We start from the raw sequence: 24477 nt of genomic DNA, 5'->3' as shown, positions 1-24477 counted from the left end.
CTTACTCTGTCCCCTAAAGCCTTATCTTCTCTAACTTCTGACTTCACTTAGATTAACAGCCATCCATAACAATTACCTCTGCCAACGAAGGTAGGAGGAGGTTATGTTTTTGCCGTTGTTTGTCTATTTGTTTGTGAATGAACAACTTCCTGACCACAATTTTACTCAGTTGTGAAACTTCCAGGGATTAACTGTTATGTTAAGAGGTGGAAGTGATTCAATTTTGAAAGTCCTATGTCAATGGTCAAAGGCAAAGGTAAAAGTAAAAGGTAAAGGTAAAGGTAAATGTCAAGGTTAAAGGTTAAAAGATAAAGGTTAAAGGTTAAAAGATAAAGGTTAAAGGTAAAGATTAAAGGTAAAGGTCATGGTCAAAGGTAAAGGTCATGGTCAAAGGTAAAAGACAAAGGTAAAGGTTAAAGTCAAGGTCATAGGTAAAGGTCAAAGGTAAATGCCAAGGTCAAAGGTCAAGGTAAAGATCAAAGGTAAATGTCAAAGGTAAAGATCAAAGGTAAATGTCCAGGTCAAAGGTAAAGGTCAAAGGTAAATGTCCAGGTCAAAGGTAAAGGTCAAAGGTAAATGTCAAGGTCAAAGGTAAATGTCAAGGTCAAAGGTAAATTTCAAGGTCAAAGGTAAATGTCAAGCCCAAAGGTAAATGCCAAGGTCAAAGGTAAAAATCAAAGGTAAAGGTTAAAGATAAAGGTAAAAGGTAAAGGTAAAAGGGCAAGGTAAAGGTCAAGAAATAAGATGCCGTGGCGGAGGTCTGCTTTCTACTGAGTGCCCCTCTATTTCACTCCTTTTTACCCTAACTGGTGACAGTGTTTAGAAAATTGACTTGGGTTTCAACTCACCTTCAACTCCAAGAGTTTCAAAATCCATTCCTGATTTCGTCTCAAGTTCAACTTTAGACGTTTTTCCCAGTTATTCTATTTCCTCCAGTTGAAAGTAACTCAACTTAAATGTCTTTTTTCGCCATAGTAGTTTGCGTGGAAACAGCTATACACACCTGGAAGAGAATATAGCACGATTTAAAATCTGAAATTACCCTTATTTTAAAATCTGAAAAATGAAAAAACTAAATGTATATCTCACAGAAGAAAGCATTAATGTTATAATAGTTTATCTTTACACAACACGACTTCCCAAATTCTTCAATAAATTTACGAACTGCCTAACTATAAGCTAATTACTCAAATATATTACGTCAAATCAGAACGTCGTAGGTTCTCTCCTTCATAAAGAAAAACTGAATTAACATATCAGTTTTACAATTTTCGACTGATAACAAAAATACTTTGCTATTCAAACATTTCGATACAAAATCGAATAAACTTTACTTGTAAGAATAGCCTTGGTTGAGAGTGTCTAATTCCATAAGCAAACAGAAATCACTTTGGACAACCGCTGACCAATAGTCCATCTTGTATTGACCTACAATGGACAAGTGCACTCGTTATTTTCAGCCAAGTAGTGTTGTAATGATGTCATGATTACGTCACTACAGAAGTAAAGCAAACTGAGACAATGACTGACTATTGAAACTTGCTCTACTGTTGGAGCCCTTGGGCTTATAGCATCTTGCTTTTCCAACTAAGGTTGTAGCACGGATGATAACAATAATAATAATAATCATCTTGCTGCTCTGTTGATTATATTATTATTATTATTATTATTATTATTATTATTATTATTATTATTATTATTAGCTAAGCTACAACCCTAGTTGGAAAAGCAAGACGCTATAAGCCCAAATCCAGCAGGGAAAAATAGCCTAGAGAGTAAAGGAAATAAAGAAATAAATAAATTATATAAGACGTACTGAACAATTAAAATGAAATATTTCAAAAGCATTAACATTAAACAGATATATCATATATAAACTATTAAAAGACATATGTTTATTTGTTAAACAAATCAAAATTCATTGGATGAATAGTCAATTTGTCAAAACTATTGGCCAAAAATGAGGGTACCTAGTGCACAGAGAAACATATATATCTACTGAAGAGTTTTTGCCTTACTTTACTAGTTAAAGTTTCAGTAAAATGTACTGCAGTTTCATAGTAATGTTGAATGTGACCATGGATGTGGTTAACCTCTTAACAGGATTTCATTACTTTTCAAAGCACTGCAAATTACAACTGATAACATTTTCTTGAAATGTATCTCTTTTATTTTTATAATCATGGTTACAGTTTGTGTCTGTTTTATTTGACTTCCTTTTTCAGTTTTATCATAAATTTTTCTAGTTTGTTTGTAAGCTGAGCAAGACGTGGAAGACTGCACGATTTGAAATTAGGGCGATGCAACGTTGTTTTTTTTTTTTTTTTTTTTTTTTTCAAACTACTGAATTGGCAATAGATTTTTGGATATTGAAGAGTCTGCATACAATAATTGTTTTAGGAGACTTCATTTGTTTCTGCAGGGAAAGCTACATTGGAGATGAAACATGATTATCATCATCATTACTAGCTAAGCTACACCCTAGTTTGAAAAGCAGGATGCTATAAGCTCAAGGGTTTCAATAGGATAAAATAGCCCAGTGAGGAAAGGAAATGAAGTAAAACTATTTCAGAAATAATAGCAATTAAAATAGAATATATAAGAACAGTTACAACATTAAAACAGATCTTTCATATATAAACTATAAAAACTTATGTCAGACTGTTCAACATAATTCGTTGCAAATTTGAACTTTTGAAGTTCTACCGATTCAACCACCCGATTAGGAAGATCATTCCACAGTCAAATATTCTGTATATATAAAACTAACGCAGATTAATAAACTGAAAATATGTCATATACTGAAATATGAGTAGATATCAGGGAAGGAAATAATTAAGGTTATTGTTCGAAAAAGGCTGGTAAAAGTTTTAAGCGAGACATTAATAAGTTTTTCTCAACTATATAGAGGGTCCCATTTTCAGTGTAACACTTGAATTATAGTGAAAATTCTTCGGTAATGTTATAAACGATTTATAGTGTTCTTCATTTTGAAATTTAGTTCCCGTTCATAGAACTATGTATATTTTATTAATGGTTTATAAATAAATTATTTTGATTTCATTTGTTTAAAGTTCAGTTTCAAAAAGACGAAAGATTGGAAAAACTTGTCCCCCTAACTTCTGACTTCACTGATTTCGCCCTAACTGGTGGCAGTGTTTAGAAAATTGACTTGGGTTTCGACTCACCTTCAACTTTATATAAGTTTCAAAATCCATTCTTAGCTCTGCTTTTGCCTCAAGTTCATCTTTAGACAATCCTCCAAGTGTTCTATTTCCTCCAGTTGAAAGTAACGCATTTTAAATGTCTTTTTTCGCCATTGTAGTTTGCATGGAAACAGCTATACACACCTGGAAGAGAATATAGCACTATTTAAAATCTTGAATTGTAAACTGAATGTAAACAGCTATCGACATTTGAAAATATTAAATTACACTTCTTTTAAAATCTGAAAAATGGAAAAACTAAATGTATATCTCACAAAAGAAAGCATTAAAGTCATGATAGTTTATCTCTACACTACACGACTTCCCAAATTCTTCCCAAGAAATTAACGAATTGCCTAACTATATGCTAATTGCTCAAGTATATTATTATTATTATTATTATTATTATTATTATTATTATTATTATTATTATTATGCTACAACCCTAGTTGGAAAAGCCGGATGGTATAAGCCCAGGGGCTCCAACAGGGAAAATAGTCCAGTGAGGAAAGGAAACAGGGAAAAATAAAATATTCTAAGAACAGCAACAATATTAAAATAAATATTTCCTATATAAACTATAAAAACTTTAACAAAACTAGAGGAAGAGAAATTGGATAGAATAGTGTGCCCGAGTGCACCCTCAAGCAAGAGAACTCTAACCCAAGACAGTGAAAGACCATGGTACAGAGGATATGGCACTACCCAAGTCTAGAGAACAATGGTTTGATTTTGGAGTGTCCTCCTAGAAGAGCTGCTTACTATAGCTATCTCTCAAATGCAAGCATTGATGTTATGATAGTTTTATATCTACACTACAACACATCTCATTATCTTTCCCAGTCATTTACGAATTACCTAACTATAATCTAATTGCTCAAGTATATTACAAAAACTACGAACTCCGTAAGCTCTCCATGATAAAAACGTTAGATTGTCATTTCTTTGCTTTGGAAAAGGGAAAACTCCTTTTTAAATATTTTAGTTTACTTGGAAACCATCTCAGTTTTAGTATTTTCTACTTAGCTTATTAAACTGTTTAGTAATCTAGTAAACTATTAGTTTTTTAAAGTTTTAATAGCAAACACTGATTACGAATCATATTACTTTATGTTAACATTTATTGGTTAACTTGATAAAGAAAAATATCACAGTTTACAATCAAGAAAAAAAAAGCAAAAGCAAGAAAGTATAACCAAACAATTTTAAAAAAACTTCACTTCAACTGTTGAGTAAATTCTCATTGGCAAAAAGTTAGAGAGAATTTCAGGAAAGTCTCTCTCTCTCTCTCTCTCTCTCTCTCTCTCTCTCTCTCTCTGGCTGGCAACATACACTCAAATATAAACCAAATTTCTAGTCTCTGTGAGAACGATGTCCAAACTTATGGCTGATTTACGAGAATTGGACATTTCGTTTGACCGTGACCTTGACCTTCGGCATGGATCTTCCAAAATTTTATAATTTCCAGCTTTTTAATTAACAGTTAATCCCTACAAGTTTCATTACTCCACTATTAAAATTGTGGCCAGGAAGCTATTCACAAACACAAACACACACAAACGGGCAAAAATATAACCTCCTTCCAACTTCGCTGGTGGAGGTAAATTTCTTCCAAATAAAATTTAGGACAGGAAGCCTAACTTTAATTCAATCAGAGTCCAGAATAAAAACTAAAATTTATTCAAATACAAAATAAGAGAATCAGTAATCGAGTTACTATAGAATACTTTATACACGCACGTGTATATATATATATATATATATATGTGTGTGTGTGTGTGTGTGTGTGTGTATGTATATAATCATTATTATTTTTATTTTCATTATTATTATTATTATTATTAAATGCTAAGCTACAACCCTAGTTGGAAAAGCAGGATGCTATAAGCCCAGGGGCTCCAAGAGGGAAAAATAGCCCAGGGAGTAAAAGTAACAAAAAAAAAAAAAAAAAAATAATAAATAAATAAATTAAATATTTTAAGAACAGTAAAAACATTGAAATAAATATTTCCCATATAAACTATAAAAACTTTAACAAAACAAGAGGAAGAGAAACTAGATAGAATAGTGTGCCCAAGTGTACCCTCAAGCAAGAGAATTCTAACCCAAGACAGTAGAAGGCCATAGTACAGAGGCTATGGCATTACCCGAGACTACAGAACAATGGTATATAATCAATGAAGAAGCAACTTTATGCATTTTGTTTCTTCAAAGTTTTGTGCTAGCACGGACTCTTACTTCTAAAGCAGCTTGCAAATAACTGGCCCCCAAGCCATTACAGTTACTTCACGTACATTAGAATAAACAAAGTATTTGGGTAAAATTAAGAGTATTCTGCATTATCAAATGTCTTATGGATCAATAATAGACCAATGAAAGTTATCATATTGAAATAAAACCTTTGATAGCTATCTTACGTCATTGCCAGATCCAATCTATCTCTTCCATTGTGAACAATATTTGAGTAAAATGCTGAAAAATGGGTAGACAATGTTAGCACATGGAATTTAGTTAAATAAGTTTTCAATATGCAAAATAGCCACTCGGTAATAAAATGTTTTAGTAGTATTATGGTAATGTTAATTTATCAAATTGGTCGAGTTGCTATGCTACAACCCTAGTTAGAAAAGCAGGATGCTATAAGCCCAGGGGCTCCAACAGGGAAAATAGTCCCGTGGGGAAAGGAAACAAGGAAAAATAAAAAGTTACAGCATTAAAATAAATACTTCCTAAATAAACTATAAAAAATTCAGCAAAACAAGAGGAAGAGAAATAAGATAGAATAGTGTTCTCAAATGTTCCTGGAATCCAGGCATTGTTTGTGCTTAATGTTTCACTAAACACGACTATCTATGGCATCGTAATGCTTAAACTGAAAATTAATTGGCCTTAAATTTCTTAATAATTTATACACTTTTAAAGCACTTATTTAACATATCAAGAATATCAAAAACCAAACAGTACGAGTTAAATCAAAATGATTGAATTTTACACAACCAGATATTCTTAGAGGATGTCTTAAAAATAAATATGAAAATACTTGGCAACTTCTAGCATAAAACCTCTTGCTTAATAAGTCACCATTACCAACTCAAATGCTAATAAACAGCTTGGAATACTCCAGTAAGTTCTTATTACCTCCGCCAGGAGGGTATGTTTTCGGTTCGGTTTGTTTGTTTCTCTGTTTGTCTGTCTGTCTGTGGACAACGTAGAGGCCACATTTCTACACGGAATCACTTCAAACTTGGCCAAGTAGTTCCCCAATGTGTATGGAAGAACTGATTAAATTTTGGTCAAGGTCACCCCAAGGTCAAGGTCACAGGGGTCACTGGTGTCACTATGACATAAGTGGCCATATCAAGAGACAGAAATAAAGCACTGACTTTTGCATAAGCCAACAGGGAAGTCCTAGTCCAGGCGCAACCCATGGGTGATGTTCAAATTTATAAAGGTCAAAGGTCAAGGTCATATTGGTGCATTATATCAATGTCATATTAAGTATCAGTGGCAAATGAACAAAGATCACTTGAAGGTCAAAAGTCAAGCAGGTCACTTGAAGGTCAAGGTCACGTGAAGGTCAAGGTCACGTGAAGGTCAAGGTCACCTGAAGGTCAAGGTCACGTGAAGGTCAAGTACATTTGAAGATCAAGGTCACTTGAAGCCAAGGTCATGTGAAGGTCAAGGTCACGTGAAGGTCAAGGTCACTTGAAGGTCACGTGAAGGTCAAGGTCATGTGAAGGTCGAAGTCACATCAATTCATGATTCTAGGACATATGGCGCTCTAGGTCACCTTGGCGGAGGTATGTCCTCTACGAGGACCATGTCCGCGTTCAGGACTTGCTCACTTGTATTTTAGCTGATTTTTACGTATCTTATTCAATTTCACTCCAAACTCAATGCAATGTTTTGTGACCCTCAAAAACCAAAATGAGAACGAATTTGAAAAACATGACAAATTACTGCCACTTGGTAATAAACTTAAGCCTACGAGAAAGGCTGACCGGCCCCACAGTGATTAGAGTTTAACACCTTACCAATCTATTACTAAAATGCGTAATTACCCTGAAATAACCCAATTTCCATCAATATCTTTTTAGTAGCATCAAAATATCCATCATTACACTGGAAACTTATTTGTGACACATTTGGTTCAGAGGGAAATTTATACCAAAAAGCAACTACAAGAACTGATAAATCCAATAGCAGTATTTGAGGCAATAGTAGTTAAAAAGTTAATTTGGGAAGATGTGTAAGTAGTGGGATCGTTTAAGACTAGACTAGGGAAATTTACTAATTTACAAATAGGCCGGGCGCTATGGAATTACCTTCACATTATAGGTTTTACTAGTTACAAAAATGAACTTTGAAAAAAAAATGGAGATACTTTATGGGATATGGTTATGTTGCAATAGGGTACTTTTAACATCCGGAATAAGTAGCATGTGATCTTCTAGAGCTGTCAAAGATATGTACATCTTGAAAAAGATTGCAAGTTCAAGGCTGGTGATAAAAAGTACGGGAAATGTTCAGGAAATCCCACCATTAAGGAATGGATTTCACAATAAACTGCACTTAGTGGAACAAAGTGGATAATTACATAGTGAATTCAAGAAATTGCAAAGGTCACGGACCATGTATACTAAGGATGTCTTAGATGGTGCCTATATGAATATTCAATGTTATTAATAGGACCAGGAAAGCAGTACTTAAAAGTAAAATACTGTATTCTACTGGGTTACTGGAAACATTTTAAAGGCTTTTATTAGTAGCGGAAATAGGCAGGAAGTAGGTTATGCTTTTCTCTCTGGCCACAACTTTAATCGTAGAGTAATGAAGCTTACAGGAATTTCCTGTTATGTAAAAAGCTGGAAATGACTAAATTTTGCTCATGCTCAGGTCAAAGTTCAAGGACAAGATTGACCAAAAGGTCGTGAAATAAGCTGCGGCATTGGAGGTCTCTTCAACGACCTTCCACTCGATGTCAAGAATAGCAAAAATGTGGCAGCTTTCAAGAAAACCCTGAAGACTCATCTTTTTAGAAAGTGTTATAATAGTGACCTGAAAACTATTAGGCCTGAATACAAATGCTAGCAAAATAACTGATAAGATACAGAGCAAAATATTAACTGGAAAAAAATTATCTTCACACACCAAGGCCCTCCTGAACAGACCTTTAGTGTCTGATGGAGGGCGAGAAATAAACCCCTAAAAGTAAAGTCAATCTGCGCTTTACTGAGTACCCTTCTAGTTGTTTTTATATTAGTTTTCGCCCATAATGCTCGTCACTGGGGCCAGAGTGGGGACATATTTTTATAAATGTGGCCAGCAGCAGGGCACCAGGTAGACACATTAATTGGCCACACTTGGCCCAACAATGAATGAGAATAGTAATTTTGTTTCTGAATTACCATTGGAAACTTTTTGGACACTTAATTACCTTTTAAACATATCTACCTTGAATTATATATATGAATAATTGCATAAAATAAAATATTAAGACTAGTTGAGTTACACAAAACAACACTATGATACAAGGAAGGTTCTTGTAACTATTCAAATACTTTAAATTTCCCTTTTGCAATATTTTGATTAACATGAAAAGTACCCCAATCTTGTTGAGTTATACACTTACATTGCACATTAATTCACCATATACTCTATTTCTCTGTTGCTTTCCCTGAACCAACAATACTGTAGTCTTAAATTCTGTCGAAAACTATTTATATTGGAAAAGCCAATACAACTCTTCAATACATTTGTTTTCTAATAATGTTTGAATACTGAAGTTAACTCTACAAGTAATGTATAGATGTTAAGATGTTTTCACTAACAGATCCATCTCTAATGACCATTTCAGTAAGCAGCCACACCTACACCGAGAGGTCAGAGGTCAGAGGTCTTAAAACCAAGCCCCTCCCCCTTACACAGAGTACATTTGCTACACCATCTGTGCTAAGGTCAGAAACCAATCAGATGTCAAGTCTTAAGGAAATTCATTGTAAAATAGAGGGGTACTCAGTAGAGCGCAGACCTCCGCCATGACAGCTTATTTCTCGACCTTTTGCTCAACCTTGACCTTGACTTTTGACTTTAACGTGTATTATTTGGCGTGGATTTTCATAAACTCAAATATGAACCAAGTTTGAAGTCCCTGTGACAACAATGTCTCCAAACTTATGGCTGATTACGTGAATTGGACATTTTGCTTTACTATGACCTTGACCTTTGGCATTGACCTTCCAAAATTTAATAATTTCCAGCTATTCCCAAAACAGTTAATCCCTGCAAGTTTCTTTACGATTGAAATTGTGGCCAGGAAGCTGTTCACATACAAACACAAAAACAGGGGGTAAAACGTAACCTCTTTCTAACTTAGTGGCGGAGGTAATTACTATAAATCCCCAGCTACTATGAGATTCAGGGCCTCTGTAACACGGTTTTTTGGACTTTGCTCCTTATCAAAGCATCGGATGTAGCTAAAAGCTGACATATGTATATTTTACAACCACACACAAATTTTGTCAGCATTATCAATAACTTAAAGCCGATAGTTTTAATTTTTATAGAGTAAAAATGATCTGGCCGACGCCATGGCTAGTGATAACGAGCCAAGAGTTGAAAACATTCATTACGTAAGCAATGTAAACATCTTTTGACAAAATTTTGCCCCGCCCATCCTCCAGACACCCATTCACCTTGTTCCATCGCCTCTGAAACACACAAAAGTCAAGAATGGCTAACAGGATTTGGAATTGCCCCCGTGGTTGCAAAACTGCATTTGTCTTACGACTTGCAACTTTATACAGTCAAGAGAAAGCCCGTGGCCATATTTACTATAGCCTGAATAGGTAATTAAAAGTTAAAAAAAAAAGTTTCTAATTTAAATCCAATGTTTAACGTCTTGATTTGTATTTAGCGTAACATGATTATAATACTTACAATGTCATTCAGGCTTTTGAACATTTCCATTAACTATTCACTATGCCACCAAGAGAGAGATTGTATGTAAACAGTCTTTATATAACTATTTTTGTTAAAATAAGAATTTTGTGCTAAACTCTCCATCAGACCAACGGATCATCCGATATTATTTTTTTGATTTCTTCTTAGGCCGTACGACCGTGTTGGCTATGTTTTGGGCATGACTGCATTTTGTAAATAAATCAGGAATAGTTTCAGGAGTTTTATTTGTACATCTAATGGCAATTTATAGAAGTAAGTGAACATAATTCATTTATCCTTTAAAATAATTACTACATGTAGCCAAACAAATAGTAGTAAAGATGATAATGCAATGAAGGAATGATACCATACTTTATCTTTAGCTTCAACATCGGCAATAACATACCCAGTTGCCATAATTTGTCAGCTTAATGAAATAACCTATCATCTAATGTTAAACTTAATTTATGAGGAGGCCATGGCTTATTGCACAGTGAAAAAACATTACAAAGACTTTATGAATGGCGGAACGATACATAAATGTGGGTGGGGTATCTGTGCTAGCGTAGTAATACTACTGTAGCAGTAGTGCCGCATCAGTAGTATACATGAATTAAACGTTTAGGCCAACTGCTGGGATCCATGAGGATCATTTAGCACTTCTTACAACTACTCGAGAAATGAGTTTTTATAGCCAGAATTTAAATTTTCTGATCCAACAATGCCCATGATAGCCTTCAGTGTTATCCTGAATTATAACCAGGCCAAAGTGGGTGGAGCCTCATGAAGTCATCATTCTGACGATAATTATTGGTGAAGGTTTAAAGCAAAAATACGGTACCGTCTATTTTTTTTTTTACAGTAAATAGGTAGGCAGATAGACAATAAATAAAATTGCTTAACATTGGATATAGCAGTTATCAAATCAAGCTTGTCTACTAAGTTTTTAAAAATTACCAACTATTCCCTACACCTTGTCAATCTGATTGTGACCTATAAAGTAGACTGTAATTTCTTAGGAAACTTATTTGGGAGTTAGACTAATAATCGAAGTGTTTTTATATTTATCAACATATTTTGTTGGTTTGTTCATTATGACAATTATCAGTGGAGAGGTTTCAGAGTTCATAAAGGTGTACTGCTTTGCTTTTATTTCCACTTTTATGTCATTGTTGGCAGAGGTATAGCCTTCGTTACGTATAGCCAATCATCGATCGAGAAAGAGGGAAGAAATGCCGTCATAAGTTACGTAACGAGTGCGTTTGAAACCTTTTCTCTGAGTAAGTTGGCCCGTCTTCAAAAAACGTCACTTTTACATTATAAAGTACCAAATTTATTCAACCTACGTAATGCAGAATATAGTCAAAATTTATGTGTAGATATAAAGTGCATTCTGAAGAAGCTTTATCTTTATGAAATTCATAGATAAAAAATTATTGCGAAAAAACCGTGTTACAGAGGCCCTGAATCTCATAGTAGTATATAGATAATAATGCTATTTAATATAAATGAAACAAAGCATAAATGATAAGTTTTAAATCTATCCATTTGAAAGTTATTCTCCGGGAGTTAAATTATTGCAGCCAGTTAAGTGGGATTCTACGTTATGATTATGAAAAAAATATCTTGCTGGTAATTCATTTACTGTTGCTGCTCTGTATTTAAAACAACACTTGATTTAACCAAATTGCATTAAACATAGTTTTTGGAATTCCATAAATTTGGAATTTACCAGTTTGTGCCCTCTGACAGATTTATATTGTATTGTTACAAGTTCTCCACTGAGACATTAACTTATTAAGTCTTCCTGACTTTGGAGATCGTAATAAGTGTAATATATTAGCTTCTAAGAGAGGCCCTTTGCTATAGCCATTACCAATTCCATAATGCCTCTCTGGCCAGATATCTTCCACGATTAAAATACTTAAAATACACACATACTGGCTTAATTAAAAAACAATTATCAATACATCTTTAAGACTGCCGTTTTTCAATACCACCAGATGACCAAACCAATTCCAGTGACATCTGAAGTCGAAATATTAACATATGATAAAATTCGACACTAGGTTGATTATCAAATCACAGTGAATCAAATTCCAAGGAGACTATAACACCGGTTCCCAGTTTAGCCCCTTTGATTAAGACCAAAGGCGAATCCTGGATTATAAGAATAATTCGTTATTCAAAAACTTCAATTCAAAACCAAATCAACTTTACCTTTATATTAAGTTTGGCTAATGAGAAATACCAAGGGGTCGTCGCTTCTCTCTCCTTTCCAAAACTTAACAGAAATAACTTTGGACAACCGCTAACCGATTGTCCATCTCGTATTGACCTATACTGGACAAGTCCACTCGTTATTTTCAGCGAAGTAGTGATATAATGTAAGGAAAACTGAGACTATGATAAGTCCTGTTTTATTTCCAGAATTGACTATTGAAACTCGCTCTGTTACGATCTTAAATAACTCAAGATATTACAAAACATAATAAACAGCAGCAAGATTATTATTATTATTATTATTATTATTATTATTATTATTATTATTATTATTATTATTATTATTATTATCATCATCTAAGCTACAACCCTAGTTGGAAAAGCATGATGCTATGAGCCCAGGCTCCAACAAGGAAAAATAACCCAGTGAGGAAAGGAAATAAGGATATAAATAATTGATAAAAGGTGTCCCACCTCTAGAAAGGACCACTCCTATACTAATTGAATTAAACTGGCTGCCTATTTAAGCTAGAATAGTGTCTTTGTGCAATGACTCAAGTTATCAGAACCGGACGTACAAAATATCTAAGAGAATTACTACATATTGTACATCCAACAAATCGTCATGACACGAGAATAGTTACAGATGGTTTCAAGTTAATGAGACCAGGATACATGTCAATTTCCTATGGTAGCTGCAACCTATTCATCTTTGTGAGCTAAGGATGGGGCGTTTGGGGGGAGCCTTTAGTTCGATCTGAGTCATCAGCGGCCATTGCCTGGCCCTCCTTGGTCCTAGCTTGGCTGGAGAGGGGGGGGGGTACATATAGTCATTCTCTGGGGGCATTGTCCTGCTCGATAGGGCAATGTCACTGCCCCTTGCCTCTGCCATTCATGAGCAACCTTTAAAACTTTAAACACCAAAGACGTGTAGATTCTATCTCAGTCTTCCCACCTTGAGCAAAACTGCAGTAACGAGCGACCTTTGCTTGGCAAACCGCAAACACAAACGAGGAACTAATAGTACTTATAATAAGATTTATGCCATAACTAATGAGGTGGTTACAGTTGTTTGTCGACGGCACTAAGAACAATTTAACTAAAATAATCATTTAGAGAGAGAGAGAGAGAGAGAGAGAGAGAGAGAGAGAGAGAGAGAGAGAGGGGGGGGGGGCAAGGCCTCACAATTTTATCATGCAATTAAATATACGTGGACTATCTCTCCCCCCCTCTTCTCTCTCTCTCTCTCTCTCTCTCTCTCTCTCTCTCTCTCTCTCTCAGGATCAATAGCTTTTAGACGAATGGGATCTTAACTACCAAATTAATCAGCCACTATATAGCAGAGAACTGCATTGAAAAAAAATATATTTTGGAACAATTAAACTCGGGGAAATAAATCACCAGTTGGATTGAAGGATTTCGACTGGAAGAGATTTAAATCCACATGACTGAAGGATTACTGGAATACCTACAAGGCGTCACCATAGCATGTTCTTAAAAAATAGTACTTTTGAGAAAAGTAGTCATGATGAGGTCACTTCTCTTTGTTGAAAGGTAACAGAGAGAGAGAGAGAGAGAGAGAGAGAGAGAGAGAGAGAGAGATCTGTTAAGTAGAAATTCCAGGCCTATCACTGCTCTAAACTGAAGGGCCACGTTCACAAGCAAAGCAGAGAAACTATGAACGGTCACGTTCATTCGAATCCTTTTCAATAAAGAGTAAAACTACTGCTAGATGTCACAATTATCTACATTCTATAGCTGTGGAAGCCATGTTTAGAAGAAACACTTTTGATTAGTTTTGTACCACATTGCCAAATAGGAGCATTCAATTCATTAAGTACCTCAGTATCTATACATTGTTAAATTTGTACTTAATTGGATTACAGTTATAACCTATACTACAGCTACAGCAACAACAACAACAACAAATGCAGCCGTTTCTGGTCCACTGCAGGACAAAGGCCTCAGACAATGTTAATTCATTGTTTGGGGTTTGTCCAGTCTTTTCATCACCACGCTGACCCATTGTGGATTGGTGATGGTGGGAGACTTTGGTCTGATAGCTCACAGCAAACCAACCTAGTATGGGTGGTCATGATTAATGCAGCTTTATTTATCATGGTGATACGCAAACCATTAAACCACGTAATGGTCTCTTCACTGTTTATAACATCTCAACAAAGACTTTTAATTAAAACAACAGAAGTACTGGTCCTTCATAACTACCCTTTGAAAAGTCAAAGTAGTTTCATTGGTGATGATTGTAGATCAATTACTAATATATTTCCTTACATGAAAAATAGCTTAATGTCAAGTATCAAACTATTTATAAACGCTACCATTTCCCACAGTCACAAAATATCTAAACTAGTTACAGATGAAATGTAGTACCACATATAAAAGTTTTATAGTCACGCCTTCGATTCAAGTTGCTTAGTCCACGAAGTATTAAGGACAATATTTACGCTTTTTGCAATCTTGTTGATCACTAATAACCAGTTTAGTTTCATGAAAATGACATTGCTTTCGTAAATTTCCACATGGAACTATTCATCATTAATTAATTTAAAAGTTAATACACTCAAAACAAAATTAGCTCATTGCCTTTACATTAAACTAAATAAGGCTTCATAATTTTAGGTTTAAAACCAATTAAACAAAAACCATGACAACGAGTAAGGCCATGTTCTTAACGAGGAGCAAATATGTTGAAAACCACCTTTCCACCTTTGCTAGACTAGTCGCCCCACCCCACTTACAGTAAGAGTTTAGTCATTAACTAATACTTTGATTACGTCTGCACACTAGTGAATGATAGAAAAAGTATTGATGAAGGTTTAATACAAAAGACGTACCAATAAACGCTTTCCCAAAAATATTTTCTAAAGGAATTCGTCCCAACTTCTTACGATTCTGTCCGAACCAACACATGAAAACTAATAGTAAAAATCTACATTTGAATAAATCTAGGATGAATACTAAATTAAACATTACCTCATTTTCAAAACGAAAGCATTTGCCAATAAACACGAAATGTGTGATATGCTCAATACCCTAGAATATGTACACGATGAACTGACATTGTAGCTTAGGCCCTGTGTGACAGGACCAGAAAAACAGCCCTCTAGTTTTTCTTTTTTTTTTTCTTTTTACTTTTAAGAAAATATACAGTTTATAAGTTCGTTTTTACAAATAAATGTTTATATAAACATAGATATTTCAATATTGGTGTTCCTGATGTGGTTTATAATTCATCATTAGTCAGATTAATATTTACATAACATAAAAGATTACTATAATTTAGCCCTAAAAGAAGAGTTCATTAAAAAAAAAAAAAAAAAAAAATAAAAAACTACTCACACACAAAATGAGAAACGCAAAAATGATGTAACAAAGACGTAATTGTGAATTTGATTCGTTAATTGTAACTTGAAATGAAGATGTTACAGCTTACACCCCACGATTGTGGAAACAATGCTCAACCATTTAAGAGTCGTTCTGTACCACAACTTCAAATGTGAACAATTAAGTTATTAAGAATATATACGCTGTTAGATTATAATTTTAATTGTAGTAGCATCTCCATTAATTCTATAGTTGTTAAAAAACAAAACACTGATCATTTAACATATGCAGTTCTGCATTTTTTCTGCAAATTATTACAGAGTTGAAGTCACACTTTCAATTCAAATTACCTAATCCACAAAGTATATCTTTCAGTGTTGAAGATTTATGCAATCATGCGGGTCACTAATGAAAAGGTTTTAATGTCAAAATGATAATGCCGCCAGTAATTTCCCCATGAAGGTAATCATCCCTTAGTAACAAAATTAATTCAACTTTTTACCTTGATACTGAATAAAGACCGTTGCTATATATCACTAAATAAGGCTTCCCATTTTCAGTTTAAAAAAATAACTTTTTTTGGAAAATTCACTGACAAGGAATAGGCCAGCCCTCTTCAACTGAGAACAAATATGCAGAAAACCAGTTCTGTCTGGTTGGTCGAAAAATAATCAAGGAACCCTATCCCCCTTTACAGTAAGAGATAATTAGTCATTTCCAATGAGGCAATTATACGTCTTCTATTGGATTATGATAAAAAAAAAGTTGCATACAAAATGAATAGTCTCTATAAAGGTTTTCCCAAGAATATTTTTCTAAAAATCTAAATAAAAAGCCATATTTCTACTTGCGCTTTTATCACGGTCATTTCCTACTTTAATTTAAACTGAATTTCAATGCATTGTTGGTATAGAGTCCCTTAAGATGAAAATTAAGCCTCTTATTCTACCAAACACTTGTGTAAGTGCGTGTGCTGAGATGACTTAATCTACACTCGCAAATAATTTATATCTTGGGATACACTTCCGAATATTTAATATTTCAATGGATTTGGTGCTGAGAGAGAGAGAGAGAGAGAGAGAGAGAGAGAGAGAGAGAGAGAGAGAGAGAGAGTTATATAATAAGTGTTAATGCAACCTTTATAAACTAATAAATCTTATTCCTTGAAAAGGACACAAGAATAGATAAAGAAAAGTAGCTGATTTAATTAAAGACTTTTTGATGTCATTTTAAAAAGATTCCTAATAAATATCTTGCTTAAATACATTCCAGTGATATTGAATTTATGATATACGAGAGACAAGTATCCTCAACACACTTATGGGTGTTTAATAACTTATTCAAAATCGATGGATTTGCTGGTAACGAATATGTTTTACTAAACTTGTTTCGATGAGAGGAAAAAAAAAACGTCGAGGTTAAGTGGAGTTTGTTACAAAGTGAATGATGAAGATAATGAGTGCCAAGCACGATTTATAGGAGGAGGTAGGATAGAAGGAATACACAGCCATAAAGGGCCTATTAAAAAGGAATAAGCAGCAATAGACATAAGCTATATAGTCTTCTAAATGATCTAATGGGGAATGTTAAAGAAAAGGGCTACCGGGTGTGCATTGTGACCAAGAACTAGCTGATAAATTTCTAGAAATTCCAAAAAGCAAGATATAAAAAAAACAATTGGATGTTTGTGGATATTCAAATTCAGATTGGTGTTATACCAGACCCACAAATATGATTAGTGTTTTAATGATAAAGTCTGTCAGGATTTTTTAAGAGGTCTAAAAACAAATCGTGTGATTTATCTGAAGGTAATATCTAAGCTAATTGAAGTAGAATACTTTTACAATCTTACTGATATTATTTCAAAAAATTGTAGTTACTACTGTTGACTTTTTTGTAAATATCCACAATCTGAGACAGTGGCTACAGCCACACCCATTCTGAAAAGTGCTCTCGGTCATCAGGACTTACGTACATACATAGCTATTTCGCATCTATCCTTCATGGCAAGAGGGCTAGAATATGTCATTCTTGAACTATTAGTTAGTCATTTAGGAAGTATGAAACACTACTGGATAACCAGTCAGCATACAGACAATTATATTCTACAGAGAAAACTTTATACATACATACATATACCAAGGCACTTGCCCCAATTTTGGGGGGTAGCCGACATCAAAAATGAAACAAAAACAAAAAGGGGGGACTTCTCCTCTCTACATTACTCCCAGCCTGACAAGGGACTCAACCGAGTTCAGCTGGTGCTGCTAGGGTGCCACAGCCCACCCTCCCCCGTTATCCACCACAGATGAAGCTTCATAATGCTGAATCCTCTACTGCTGCTACCTCCGCGGTCATCTAAGGCACCGGAGGAAGCAGCAGGGCCTACTAGAACTGTGTCACAATCGCTCGCCATTCATTCCTATTTCTAGCACGCTCTCTTGCCTCTCTCACGTCTATCCTTCTATCACCCAGAGCTTTCTTCACACCATCCATCCACCCATATAGAAAACTATATGCAGAATTGTAAATATGATTTACTGGCAATAGTCGACAACGACAGGTGTGGCTGTTTTTCGTGTCCAATCACACAAATATTACTCATTACAGGACCTCGAAGATCAATTTGTTGCATAATATTATTTAGTAAATGAAAGCGTATTAGTTTGACGTTTGACGACTGTTTTTCGGGTCCTATACAGAAGGGGAACCTACTCTCTATAGGACCTCCACAGTCATTTTATCATGTTCGTTCAGAGTATTCAACATTGCATATCACGTATTGCTCATTTACTGTTAAATAGTCACTGTCAAAGGACGAACAGAATAAGAAAAGTCTTCAGTTTCCTCTTGAAAGCCATAATGTCTTTAATCATTCGGATGTCTCCTGGGAGCTTATTGTATTATGCGTTCATTTTTCAATCCTCAATATCGAAGCACTTGAAAAAAATCTCCATTTTGGTATCTAGTGGGCAATTGACAGCCTACGTCAAAGACATGGCATCCAGATGGATACAATAGATTCCCAATTAATCAACATATAGATAATAGAATAGTAAATATCTCAAAAGAAAATAATGCGGAAATAAATTAAAAATCTAAATCGTACCTCGGTTTCAAAATAAAAGTATCAAAAGTTCACCTATTGGCCAAACTATCATAAACAAGTCAAATTATGTTTTAGGAAATGCTACGATCATTGCAAGATGATTAACACATCTCAGATAGCCTATCTTACCTGGAAAAATAAACATGATTTAATATGCACTTATTTTAGAATTTGGCTCCTGAACAGCAATATCCAATAAAGAGTAACACTACAGCAGGGTGTCACTGCTATATTCCATAATTGGGGAGCCAATGCTTAAGTACGAACACTTTTTATTGTTTTGTACCATATTGTCAAAAGTAAAAATTAAATTTAAGTGCCTCAGTATCTGTATACAGCCAATTTTGTACGTAGTTGGATCAAAATTGTAACATATAACAAATGCAGCTGTGTCTTGTCCACTGCAGGACAAATTCTCAGACATCAATTCATGTCTGTGGTTTAGCCATTTTTCCATGGTGGGATATTTTGGTCTGATAGCTCACAGCAAATCAACCTAGTATGGGTGGCCCTGGCCAGTACAACTTTGCTCATCGTGGCGATACGCAAAGGTATCTCCATCCACCCTAACTGTTATAACATCTCCTCAAAGACTTTTAGAATTAAAACTCTACAGAAAAAATAGGTACTTCATAGCTACCCTTAGAAAAGTCAAAATACTTTCGTTGTTGATTATTTTAGATCAATTAAAATTATATATTTTATTACACAGACAATACTTTAAGATCAAGTATGAAACTTTTTATAAACACTACCATTTACCACGACCGTAAAATTAAAAAAAAATCTAAACTAGTTAAAGATGAAATGATGTACACAAAGATTTTATAGTCACACCTTCGATTAAAAAAAAAAAAAACAAAAAAAAAAAAAAAAAAAACAATGACAACGAGTTGGCCCGTCGTCGAAAGAAAACTCTTCAACGACCTCCCACTCGATGTCAAGAATAGCAAAAATGTGGCAGTTTTCAAGAAAAACCTGGAATTATCTTTTTAGAAAGTGTTATAATAGTGACCCGAAAACTATGAAGCCGGAATACAAATGTTAGCGAAATGACTGATAAGTTAGAGTAAAATATAAACTGGAAAGAAATTATTTTCACACACCAAGGCCCGCCTGAACAGACTTTTAGTGTCTGATGGAGGGCGAGAAATAAACCCGTAAAAGTAACATCTTGCAAATATGTTGAAAACCACTTTTGCCTGACTGATCGAAAAACAGACTAGAGAAACCCGCCCCAACTTACAGTCCAGTGTAGTCATTAACTAATTCTTTGATTACACCTGTCCACTAGTGAAGGATAGAAAAATATTGATGCGATTTAATACAATGTAAAACGTATTAATAAAGGCTTTCCAAAGAATATTTTCTAAAATATCAGAATTGCACAAGAAATTCGTCCTAACTTATTACGATTCTGCCAGACCCAACACATGAAAACTAACAGTAAATATGTTATTGCAAATATGGCGAGGATAAATGCTAAACCTAAAATGAAAGCATTTGATAAACCCGAAATGTGTGATGTTTAAAAAGCCTTAAAATTACACGATAAACTGATCTTGTAGGCCATACAGTGTCTAGGGGTCCTCTGTATGTTACAATGCCAGAAAAAACAACCTTTTAAGTAAAGTTCATTTATGGGCCCAACTATTATTATTATTATTATTATTATTATTATTATTATTATTATTATTATTATTATTATTATTATTATTATTAGCCAAGCTACAAACCTAGTTGGAAAAGCAAGATGCTATAAACCCAAGGGCTCCAATAGGGAAAAATAGCCTAGTGAGGAGAGCAAATAAGGAAATATATAAATAATGAGAAAAAATTAACAAATTATTCTAAAAAACAGTAACAAATGTCAAAACAGACATGTCGTATATAAACTATTAACGTCAAAACATATATCATATATAAACTATAAAAAGACTCATGTCAGCTTGGTCAACAAAAACATTTACTCCAACTTTAAACTTTTGAAGTTCTACTGATTCAACTACCCGATTAGGAAGATGATGGTAGCTGGTTAAACAGATGTGTTTTTTTTTTTTGGGGGGGGGGGAAGGGGGAAGGGGGAGGGGGGCACACGAGCAAGTTGAGCAATTCATACAAGACTGCCCATGTCACATAGAAACACAAGCATGATTTAACAAAGACGTAATTTTGAAATATTTCCTAAATAGTTACTTTAAATAAAGATTGCAATATTAGTATGATGTCACAGCCAATGTTCAACCATTTTGAATAGTTCCTAGGGCTCTCATATGACGTTCAAGGGATTACCTCAAAAATTAGCTAAAATTTCGAAAAATTACCTTGGATACTGATAAAAAGCCTCATGAAACGTAAAAGAAAAAAAAAAATATAGCAGGTTTAACGAAAGCCCCCTTTTTATAAACTAGAAAGATAATTAGGTGGAAGGTAGGGAGGGATAGGGTGTATGAATTTGTCACTTTTTTTTTTACTGTGCCTAAGAAGTATGTCAATTTAAAATTGAAAGCAGTAATGTCTGTAGAAAAAGGGTGTTAATCACGAGAGAAAATACTTTAAAACGATTGAAATTTCTTCAAAATTTAGTGGGCCCAAAGTCCATATTACCTTGAAATTACCTTGAAAGTACCATTACTTTGGAAATTTCATTAAATCAAACAAAATTACTCAATCAGAGGTAATTACCTTGGAAAATGAGAGCGCTGGTCCTCCTTTGCTACATTGTCAAATGTGAACAATCAATTCATTAGATTGAAATTATAATTGTTGTAGCATATGCACACATTTGATACTGGTTGAAAACAGAAGCATTGATCATTTATAACCAACCTTTAAGTAAAAGTATTTTTGTTGCTAATTATTATAGAGATTTTGTCCCGCCTTCTGTGAGCGACTAGACCAATGTCTCCCACCATCACCAATCCACATTTGGCCAACCTGAAACCCGGCCAAACCCCAGATATGATTTGACTTGTCTGAGGCCTTTGTCCTTCAGTGGACTAGAAATGTCTGCATTTGTTGTTGTTATTTTTGTTGTATAAGTTATAATCATAATCCAATTAAGTACAAATTTAACAGTGCACAGATATTTAGTTACGTGAATTTTCACATTTGGCAATATGGTACAAAACTAATCAAAAGTCACGCCTTCGATTCAAGTTGCTTAATTACAAGGTTTTTTAATCAAAATGATAATGTCACCAATAAAATTCCCCATGAAGGTAAATATCACTTGATAAAATTAATCAATGCAAAACAAATTCAACTTTTTACCTTAATACTAAACGAAAACTGTTGGTATTACTTACTAAATAAGGTTTCCCATTTTTCAGATTAAAAATGGCCTTTTTTTTCAAATTCACTGATACCGAGTAGACCACCCTCTTAAACGAAGAACAAATATACAGAAAACCAGTTCTGTCTGGTTGGTTGAAACACAGGCAAGGAACTCCACCCCCCTTACAGTAAGAACTAATTAGCAATTACTAATGAGGTAATTATACGTCTACTAATTGAATATGAGAGAAAAAAAACACGAGTTGCATACAAAATAAATCGTTTCAATAAAGGTTTTCCCAAGAATATTTCCTAAAAACTTGAATAAAAAGCTGTGTTTCTACTTGAGCTTTTATCACGGTAATTTCCTACTTAGATTCAAACAGATTGTCAATGTATTGATGGTATAGAGTCCCTTAAAGATAAAAAAGAATAGGCCTCTTATTCTATCAAACACTTCTGTGTAATTACATGTGCTGAGATGACTCACATGAGGCTGCTTTAATCTAGACTCACAAATAGTTTATATCTTGGGATACACTTCAGAATATTTATATTTCAATGGATTTGACGCTTACTGCCTTCCAGTATTTAGTTGAGAGAGAGAGAGAGAGAGAGAGAGAGAGAGAGAGAGAGAGAGAGAGAGAGAGAGAATCTGGAAGTAGCTTAATTGGTGGTCGTGGCTGATACTGCTTGTTGTCAAACTAATTTTAAGTGAGACAATAGTTGTTTTTTAAAGCAAAATAATTGTAGTTTATATATTTGTCTCAAGGATTGTATGCATTTGTATTCAAATGAATGATATGTGTATATTTATACAATATGTATATACCAAATTATTACAAAGAATTAATTTTGTTTATTAATAGAATAACGACTATGAGAATGTTGAGTTGTTCACTGAATTATATTTTTGGTCAACTAACGAATAACTCTCCAACACACATCACCTGAAACTCTCGGTTCCTAATTACACTTTTTCAATACCAATATATTGCCCCCATTACACAATTTCCACACTATCTAATCACCATCGTCACATTCTCAATTTTAAATATGTGAAAAGAATCTTTTAATAAATTTCTTACCAGATTAAATCAAAGTATGTGATTAAAAAGAGTTCTGCAATTTTTTGATAAAACATTGAGCAGATATCAATATGATACAACACTATTTCAATCACGGGAACAAAAAAATCCATAGAAAATAGGTATTATGAACATTTGATTTGGAATCTTAAAATCTAGGCCTACGGCGATAGGCATTCGTAATATTCCGATTCATTTTTACAGTAACAACTACAATTATAGGTGATTACAGTGTGCCTACCTAGAACTCAAACTACACAGCTAGTTATACACCGTCCTACCATTAATTGAACAGTTAAAACCACATCTAGAAAAAATCTCATTTAATAACCTTTCAATAATCAAGGGGATTACCACCACAAGCTAAACAGAGCATTTTGGGAAATGTCTTTTCATGAAAAATTCTTCGCCAATAAAAGACCCTTACAGAAATTCGATGGTTTGCTATCAATCATAGTAACCTAAAACACCTATAACATTAGAATCAACCTTATTTTATGTAATACAACAACAGCGAGAACACAATAAAAAGAAATAAACCTTGAAAAGTGTGTCTCTCCTTACCCAGAAAACCCTTCGTTGTTTGCTGGATCACAAGTTCAAAGACAAGACAAGACTTCCTTCTTCCTCTCTGGGACAGAAATGAACCTTCTTCTACTGTCTACACTGTCAGGGACATCCCTAGACGGTCCCTAAAAGTTCCCTAGACCAGAAGTAATTTTCTCTAGGTAGTCCCCAATAAATATTGGAACCTGTAGCCCACTAAATACTGTACTATGTACTCTTGTATCCTCTACGATTATAATACATTCTGTATTTACTTCTGATTATGGTATTTTTGAAACCACAAACAGTAAAATTCAGTTTTTAATAACCAATGTGTGTTCTGATTTCAATTTGTGCTCTGAAAGATATATTAATCAAATTATAATTGTAATTAATCTTATTGAAGACTGAATTACTCATGAGTATTTAGGTAGTGTTTTACAGTTACCAGATGTATAAGAATTCCCAGTCTAGATGTCCCCTAAAACATCTAAAAAATTCCCAGATTTGGGGACAAACTCTCAAGTTGTCCCCCAGGTTAAAGAATTGCTTTATCCAATCAGAGACCACCATAGCCTGCGTTCTATAGCCTTTTCATCAGCTAAAGTTAAGGTATATTGCTTAGAATATATCTGAAAAAATCTTCAAATAGATTGATTTAATTACAATAGGAGTTCGGAAGATATTCGATTGAATATAATCTAATATTTAATGGATATATACGAGTGAAATGTATAAACAA

The 24477-nt window shown here is 34.1% G+C and overlaps 1 long non-coding RNA gene across 1 annotated transcript; it reads right to left on the bottom strand.

Moving 5' to 3' along the window:
* Window positions 1-854: 854 nt before the first annotated feature.
* LOC137659424 (uncharacterized) lies at window positions 855-23817 on the bottom strand. Its single transcript, XR_011047514.1, has 3 exons — window positions 23754-23817; window positions 3189-3350; window positions 855-1003 (listed from the first exon to the last, which is right to left on the bottom strand). It is a non-coding gene; the product is annotated as an uncharacterized lncRNA (long non-coding RNA).
* Between the last annotated feature and the right edge of the window lie 660 nt (window positions 23818-24477).

The sequence above is a fragment of the Palaemon carinicauda genome, chromosome 20, assembly GCF_036898095.1.
Source record: "Palaemon carinicauda isolate YSFRI2023 chromosome 20, ASM3689809v2, whole genome shotgun sequence".
NCBI lineage: Eukaryota > Metazoa > Arthropoda > Malacostraca > Decapoda > Palaemonidae > Palaemon > Palaemon carinicauda.
The sequence above is the reverse complement of the archived record's forward strand: the minus strand, read 5'-3'. Positions and strand labels throughout refer to the sequence as shown.